Raw genomic sequence first — 8,439 nt, forward strand, 5'->3', positions numbered from 1 at the left:
ATTATTTTCACGGAATGCACAATAGTCTAAAATGAGATAAACAACGAAATAATAAACACCTGAGTAAGAGGAATGAGAAAGTATTTCTATTCCAACGTTACCTTTGTTAACACACAATTGTTAGGCACACAACTTCACACAAGTTGGGTGCCTATGACATGGTGCATTTTCGAGTAAATTGATGCATTCATACATTTAGACAATGACTCCTACGAGTTAATGTACAGTGTAAACATGCCTTCAGGAAGAATGTGGATCAATAGATACGAATTATCTTCATCAACCTCCTCGTTACCATTTCCGGGGATTACATGGTACATTTGCACCTCCTTGGGCTCTTCATGCTCCTGCAGTAGCTATAGAAGTTTTCTCTTCCTAGGTCTGGAGAGACTGGAATGTTCTGATCCCGGCATTCACACTGTTGTTTTTATCCTCGGAGGACCTCACGTCATTTACCAGAAGATGTATTTTTCTGCATCCTCTCCTAACTGTAAGGCATAAGCGAATATTTTACTAAAGACGTAAATCAATACGTAAATGATAATGATCGGAGAGAGTTAATTGATGGCTATGTCCTGAACTGCTCATTAATTACTATAATTCTTCGACATATTCTCAATAGTTATTCATTTGTGAGAAAAACCCTTCATATACGAGTTCATTGAGATAGAGAATAATACTTAAATGCCATAAAGAACAGCTAAAAAATGGATTCTACTGCGAGAACTGATATTTAAACTTAATCGGTCTGAATGGATTGTATTTTATCACGCAAAGCTCATACAAAATATTAATTACACTGAGAAATAAATTAGTCCTGAAAGGCTAGATACACACAAGTTCGTTGGTTTACTATCGAATAGAGAAAAATTTTCCGTTTACTTACATTTAAATGGTCAGTAAACAGTAGATGGGTCAATGATGCTGACAAACTGTATTCTTCTAATCCCTTTTTGCCAGTCTCCACTGCAAAAAAGGGATCATTTTCCTCTTCCATGGCGTACGTCAACGTAAATTTGCTTGTAAACTAAGATTTTACCGCACAGCTAAATTCACAAAGTCAAAAATACAGTACCTACGAATGTAAACACAACTTTTGTGGCGATGGCTGTGGGCGCTTGTTATAGTCACATGTTATATAAGATGGCCGCCGGTCGTTAAGGCGCAAGTTTCGAAATACGATTTTCCAAGTCCAAGTATATTTGTCGTGGTTGTTTTCCGCTGTTCCCAGCTTTGCAGCTGTCTCCTGGGGGGTACGTTTAGTAATAATGCAGGCAGATTAGTTTATCACGTTTTACAGATTAAAAGAGTCATGGCATAATAATACTTGACAGGGAATTAGGGGATAGGGATATGGGAAGGGTTGAGGGCACATCTGGGGAGGCGGTATTTTGGTTTCAGCGGAGGTTCGTAGTCCCAAAGATTTTTTAACAGTGCATTATTTGTTTTATCAAATGTAAGGGCAAATTTTTCTAGAGCAGATTTTAGTTTCGCTAGAATAGAAATACGATTTTTAATCCGTTATTATTAGATAAGTACGTAATATAATGGTTCCAACGAAAAATATAATAATTATCACTGTGGAGGAAATTTGTAAATGCTATAATCACCAATTCCAAACTATAGGTGCTTGTATTCGACAGAAAACCTATATTAATAATGAGCGAAAACCAAAACTTGCAGGAAAAACTTCGAATGCCAATTCGAATAATTTTTGCATTCAGAGTTGCTATTTGTATTCAGTTAGTTTTCATCAATGAATTTACTGTAACTGCATTGGTATTGTGCAAATCTGAATGCAATAATGGTTACAATTGTATATTATTGTTATTAAAGCTCTGTAACCTATGATCATCCCATTCGGACATTTTTCGGATCATCGGACTTCGGATATCCGTGGGAGATCCGACGGATATCCTGATTGCCGGCAGACCTAGATAGGACATAGCGGACCTGAAACGGATATTCTGCTTGCATTGCTATATGCTTGCATTCGACAGAAAACCCGCATTAAAAATGAGCGAAAACCAAAACTTGCAGGAAAAACTTCAAATGTTAACTCGAATATTTTTTTGCAGTCAGAGTCGTTATTTGTATTCATTTAGTTTTCATCAATGAATATGGTACAACTGCATTGGTATTGTGCAAATCTGAATGCAATAATGGTAACAATTGTATATTATTGTTATTATAGCTAAGTAACAGAATATCCTATGATCATCCCATTCGGACATTTTTCGGATCATCCGGCTTCGGATATCCGTGGGAGATCCGACGGATATCCTGATTGCCGGCGGACCTAGATAGGACATAGCGGACCTGAAACGGATATCCGTAGGATATCCGGTGTTGTTAGGGTAAATACCTTATTAGAGAAATTTCAATGAAACCAAAAACAAGCCTAATTAACTTAACTCACCTAAAAGCCTGCGTTTAAACGATACACGTACAAGTTAATGCCTGTTTGCGTGAATTATTTTTTTGGACCGAAACGGAATATGTACGGATGTTTGATCCTAGCTAAAATAGGTTCAATTTGCCGATCATGCATTTGCACAAGTTGAGTGGTTACACGTGTAACCACTTAACGTGCAACAAACGCAACCGTACGGTACATTTCGTGTTAATTTAGTGAAGAGTTCTAGGGATCGCCACTGGGTCAGAAACTCCATATTTTGTGTAAAAGTGAATGCATGTTTAAAAAGGTGCATTATTGTAGCCTAGGAGCAATGCAAACAAATAACACTAATTATGAGGAAATAGCACCATCCCTCCCTCGATGAGACCGTGTTTCAGCTTCCTCTTCACAACCAAAGCGGTGAATTTCTTCATTTGGTGATTTCACTTCATGCAGTTACAAAGTCACTTTTTCTCCACATTCCAATCTGAAGGGAAGGGAAAAGAAAACTCAAGTCAGTTAACATATCTCAAATCACCAAAAGAAAATATGTATCTCCATTACATTCAAACGAAGCAAACTTATGGCTCAGAAGACAAAGAAATCTTTATGGTACCATTATGTATGTGAAATGTCATTGGGTCAATTTTTTAATTTTAAAAGTAGGATTGATAGCCATTAGGGCATCATGAATTCAATAATAATGTTTAAGTAAAATGAAATCAATCATGAGAAAAAACATAACTTAAAGAAATGCCTTTTTTTAAATATTCCCATGCATTGTTATTTTTCTTTAATAACAAGCAAAAATAAACATTAGATAAGCCAACTACTACCCTTGAGAATAACTATTGAAAAAATAGTTGGCCTTGAGTAAACATAATATGAATACAATAGGTACCCTATGGGTTTTTGTTTACATCTGAAGCCGCTATAATACCAGTGTAAAAGAATATTCACTGATGTGTTTTTGCGTTGGCTCCATACCTACACACACTACACTTTTCCACACACTACGCCACCCCCATTCGCCACTGAACCACCCCCACCCTCCCTCATCCACTTCCTGTTTCTCCAATGGCCACTTGCCATTTCCCTCCCCCCTTTCCCCAAGCCTTGGCTAGCTGGAGGAAAATATTGTGGACTGCCATCTTAAATAGGACTCTCAGGTCTAAGAGTAGGCCACCAAACCATAGTTAAGTTTTGACCTACCCAAAGCTCTATACAGCATGAGAATTGTGGTTTCATGTCACCCTATGTAATACTTGCTAAAACTCTCATTATGCTCAAAATTTTAAAACATTTATTCCGGAAAATAGAAATATGATCGCCCACAATAACTGAAAGTCAAACTTCAGTCTTAAAAAACAAGTAGCCTGCACAAATGGCAGCTTCTTACCACTGAGGAATAAGAATGGTGGAGGCAAAATTCCTCATACCTGGTAAAAGTGCATACATTTTGTCTTTTCCACAGATAAGTGGAGGCCTTTGCTGTTGGACCATTTCTCAATCTGATTTCACTCTCAACAGATTCTCAACTGCATTTGCCTCATAGCAGAATAGAGGGTGGATGACCAGCAGATTACTGTCAATACTTCAACAAATAAGAGCCCCATTACTGGAGGCAAACTTGTTGTAAATAACTCGATGCTATTAATTGCAAGAGCAAAGAGTGCAACACTTAAATATAACCTTGTAGAATCCGGTTTTCTTGAGTGCAAGAGCTCAAAATGATACTGAGGACCCTTATTGGCAACTCTAGGATATTTTTAATGAAAATTAAAAGGTTGCCCCTAAAATGCTGTTAATGCAGTGTTTTTAAATCTTTTTGTCACTATAAATATTCTAGTGCTTTCTCCATATCAAAAAATACTGCTATGAAAGGGTACCAGAGAAAAAGGCTTTCGGTAAGAAGTTGGAACAACAAATGAGATGATCCATCGTCATTGGTTGTGGCAGAATCAACATCTGAATTTAGAGAGAAGATACCAGCTTTCCATATACCAAACCAGTTGTCTTTCGACCGTTCTCTTATTTCTGAGTGTAAGCAAGATGGAATAAGTTTATTGAATTTTGGCACACTTGCTAACATTGTACTTTTACACCGTAATAAATGAGCGTCGTCTTCCGGTGATGGTTTCCTAAGTTGGTGCATTCTTTCTTTTCCTCCGCAATAAATCCACGTTTATCCATTGCCGATTTAATAATCACAACAGGTCATGGGTCCAGGAAGTTGCAAAAAATAGGACTAAAGTCTGTGGGTACGTTTATTCCCGGTAATTCATGTACGTTTCTATAAAAATTAATTTTTTTGGCCTGTGTCGTGAGACCACGTTGTGGCAAACTAAGTGTTTCTAGTTTGTGCGTCGAAAATGGGCGAAGAAACTGCAACATCCATCACGAACATTCACTACGGTGCGAGCTCATTGCTGCAGATGGAGAAGTTGCGAGGAGCTGTGAATTACGAGACTTGGGCCATGGATACGGAAATGTATTTCATCCATGAGGATATATGGGACTTGGTGAGTGAAGAGTTGTCTGCTAGTGCCATGGCAATACAGAAGAAGCTAGCTCAAAAAGCAAGAGCTAAAATCTACATGCTTCTTGAGTCTGGCCCTAAAATGGAGGTGACGGGTATGCAGACGGCCTATGCTATGTGGATGCATCCGAAGGCCACGTACGAGAACAGAAGTGTAAACTGACATATTGCTCTCATCGATCAGTTGTTCGATGTGAAATTAGTGAATTATTCCGACATGGAAGAATATGTGAATAAGTTCACGGAGATTGACACTTAATTAAAGAGCATAGGGAAGTAGGTAGACAACGAGTTCCTCGCAGTCCTGATGCTGAGAGGGCTGACGGAGGACTACCAGCCATTCCGGATGGCTGTAGATAACTCAGCGATGGACAAACTCAAGGTGGAGACAGTGAAGCAGAAGCTGCTCCAAGAACCACACTCAAAAAGAACTCCACTCAAACCTAATCTGAGCAAATGCATGGCTGTACATTTCTTGAGGAATTCATCCAACTCTATATGTGTTTATGCAGTGGATGGCAATAACATAAAGGCAACAGACGAAGTGAAGTACCTGGGAGTTACGATAACCTCGAACCTCACATGGAGAACACACATGAAGAACATTTGTGGCATAGCCCTGAAGAAAAAAGGTTTCGTCAAGCGTAATCTTAAGACTTAATCCACGAACTGAATAAAATACAAAGGAAGGCTACGCTTTTCATCAAAAACTGCTACAGGCGTTAAGACAGTGTTACCCAGATGTTCAGCGAATTAGGCTGGGAGTCATTGGAGACTCGGAGGCTGTGTACTAAGCTTAGATTGCTTGAACAATTAAGAATGGATATCTTTAAGAGCTGCACAGACAACATAATATTAGAGACCCCCTATATTTCCAGGTGTGATAGAAGTGATAAATTAAGAGAGATGTTTTACCAAACGGATAGATATGGGAATTCGTTTTTCCCCAAACCATAAAGGACTTAATTAAACACTAGTCCTAACTTCGTTAGAGCACTTCCTTTTTTTTAAAGCTGTAAACGGCTGGTGTCCTAACACCCCCTGCCACACGCCTTTTAGGCAGCTTGTGGGGTGTAATGTAGATGTAGATGAAGAGGGTTACAGGGTGTCAACTGGCATGAAGGCATCAGCAGTTGCTATTATCAGGAAGCACAAGAGCACCTATCCGTCATCTGGTGGGAAGAAGTCTGATACAGGTTGTCGAAAGAAAACGGGATTCGACGTAAACAAGGTCAGATGTTATAAATGCCACGAGTATGGGCATTTTTCCCGTGATTTCCCAGACAAAAGTGTGAGTAAAAATTTAAATGCTATGGGCTATTCGAATTCTTTAAATTCTGAGGGTAGAGAGAAAAGTGTTGCCTGGCTCACAGTCATGTCTTGTCAAGTACGGCCTGAAAAATGGTATGTAGACTCTTGTTCGTCTGCTCACATGACGAGGTGCAGAGATTGGCTGTCTGATTTCCATTCTAATGCTGGTACAGACATGAAAATCACTGTGGCAAACAATGAAAAGATTGGTGTTGCAGGGAAAGTGGTTGCTGTTGCAAGACTGACACAAGGTGGAGTGCAAAGCATTTCTAATGTATTTCATGTGCCAGATTTATCTGCAAATTTGTTGTCTGTGAGTTGCATTACTAACAATGGGGCCTCAGTTTTATTCACTGTCAAGAGATGTGAAATCTATGAGTCTGTCAAATTAAATGTCAAGGGAAATTGAATTGCAACAGGTTCTGTTGATGCTGTTGATGTGTACACCTTGGACGTCAGTGAAAGGAGGGAAATAGCTGAAAGTAAGCATGTTAAAAATTGTTTTGCTACAGCAATTAAAAATGAAAACCCATTGAATTGTGGCAAAAGACGCTAGGCCATTTAGGGCACAAGAACACGTCTGTCTTAGAAAATTTAGCTGATGTTATGAATTTGGGTGAATATAATACGTTTGAGCCATGTGTGGCCTGTATAGAGGGCAAACAGTGTAGGAAACCATTTACTGTTAGCAGTCCTTGTCTACAAAAGTCCTAGAATTAATTCATTCCAACTTGTGTGGACCAATGGACCCTGATAAGGCTTACAGAGTTAAAAAGGCTGGAAATGTTGTGTTTCTCGAAAATGTTTTCAGGTCCCCTAAGGAAACAGAAACCAGAGTTTCCAGCAATGCTGTGCTAATGCCTCTAAGTACCTTAGTAGTGGAACATCGAGGTGCAGATATTGATGTTGTTTTGCCACAACCCAATGAATCGGATGGTGTAGACATTAGCACGTCCAGTGAGGGTCAAGGTGAGTGTGAAAAAACAGATCTAGGCTTTGGGTCTAGTGAGGGTAATTCGAGGTTTGAAGGAGTCAGAGACGGAGGTGTAGTCCGTCAGTATCAAACCCAGTGGCGGCGCGTGCGTATACGCATGTTAGCAGGTGCACACCCAAAGATGAATAAATTATAAAAGAAAACTATTCCTTTGCAACGAGAAGGATAAAAGTACTGTCTGCATATGCAAGAAACTTTCACCGCTCTACAAGTGTGCAATCCCGTGGCATCACCCCGGGTGCATTTTCGGTCTATGCGATCGCTTAGGGTGCTCTGGCAGGATGAGGTAAGCGGGGGGGTATGTGCTGTTCAAATGGGTGATGGGAGCAGACTCAAAACGATGCGAGTGCACACGCGCATAGTTTTGGTGACTGACTCGCAGGTAGTGTAGTGGTGTAGCCGCCACCTACACTACCTGCGCCCAGGATCATAGTCCGTCTACAGAGCCATCTTTATGGCCGTTTTCTACACTAATTCCTCATAGGGTGTAGGGAAAAGGGAATGAATTTCAACTACCGTCACTTGTAAAAGTGTGTTGAGAATAATTATTTTTATGCATGCTAATATTATTTCTGTTCATGCAATTTTAAGGGTAGAATAAACCAGTGATATGTTTAGCTTGCTATGTATTCTATTACGACGAAATATGATGCTCCTGGATTAGGATTAACATAATATAATTAAATTATCCTATATCTGCTCTAATGCACACCCTAGATAAATTACCACCAGCCGCCACTGATCAAACCCACACAGTACACTGAGTTCATTCTATATCTGACAACAATTGGTGGAGAATCGTGAGACCATGTCAATAGCTGCATGGATCTCCAAACTGTTGGAGAGGCACTCTCTAGGAATATATATAAGTGGTTGGAGGTCTTGGAAGATGAATGGAATGCTTTGGTTCAAAAGGGAGTTTTTGAATTAGTTGACCATCCCAAGGGGAAATCCATTGTGAACTGTGAAAGTGGGTATTCAGGGAGAAGAAGAATGAAAATGGGGAATTGTACGATACAAGGCTAGGCTAAGGCTACCCACGTATGACACTGCCTCCTAAAGGCGCCTTAAAGGAGCCTTTTTTAAGGCAAGGCACTGCCTTCAGAAGGACAACACAAGGCACCTATAATGTGCCTGTCGTCTTCTAGCTTAAATGCGCCTTTTAGGCACCTTGAAAAGGCACCTCAAAAAGGCTAC

At 39.7% G+C, this 8,439-nt stretch overlaps 1 long non-coding RNA gene across 1 annotated transcript; it reads right to left on the reverse strand.

The window, feature by feature from the left end:
• Window positions 1–329: 329 nt before the first annotated feature.
• Window positions 330–1,105, reverse strand: LOC124168123. Its single transcript, XR_006866847.1, has 2 exons — window positions 887–1,105; window positions 330–488 (listed from the first exon to the last, which is right to left on the reverse strand). It is a non-coding gene; the product is annotated as an uncharacterized LOC124168123 (long non-coding RNA).
• Window positions 1,106–8,439: the final 7,334 nt, after the last annotated feature.

The sequence above is a fragment of the Ischnura elegans genome, chromosome 11 (assembly GCF_921293095.1).
Source record: "Ischnura elegans chromosome 11, ioIscEleg1.1, whole genome shotgun sequence".
Taxonomy (NCBI): Eukaryota; Metazoa; Arthropoda; class Insecta; order Odonata; family Coenagrionidae; genus Ischnura; species Ischnura elegans.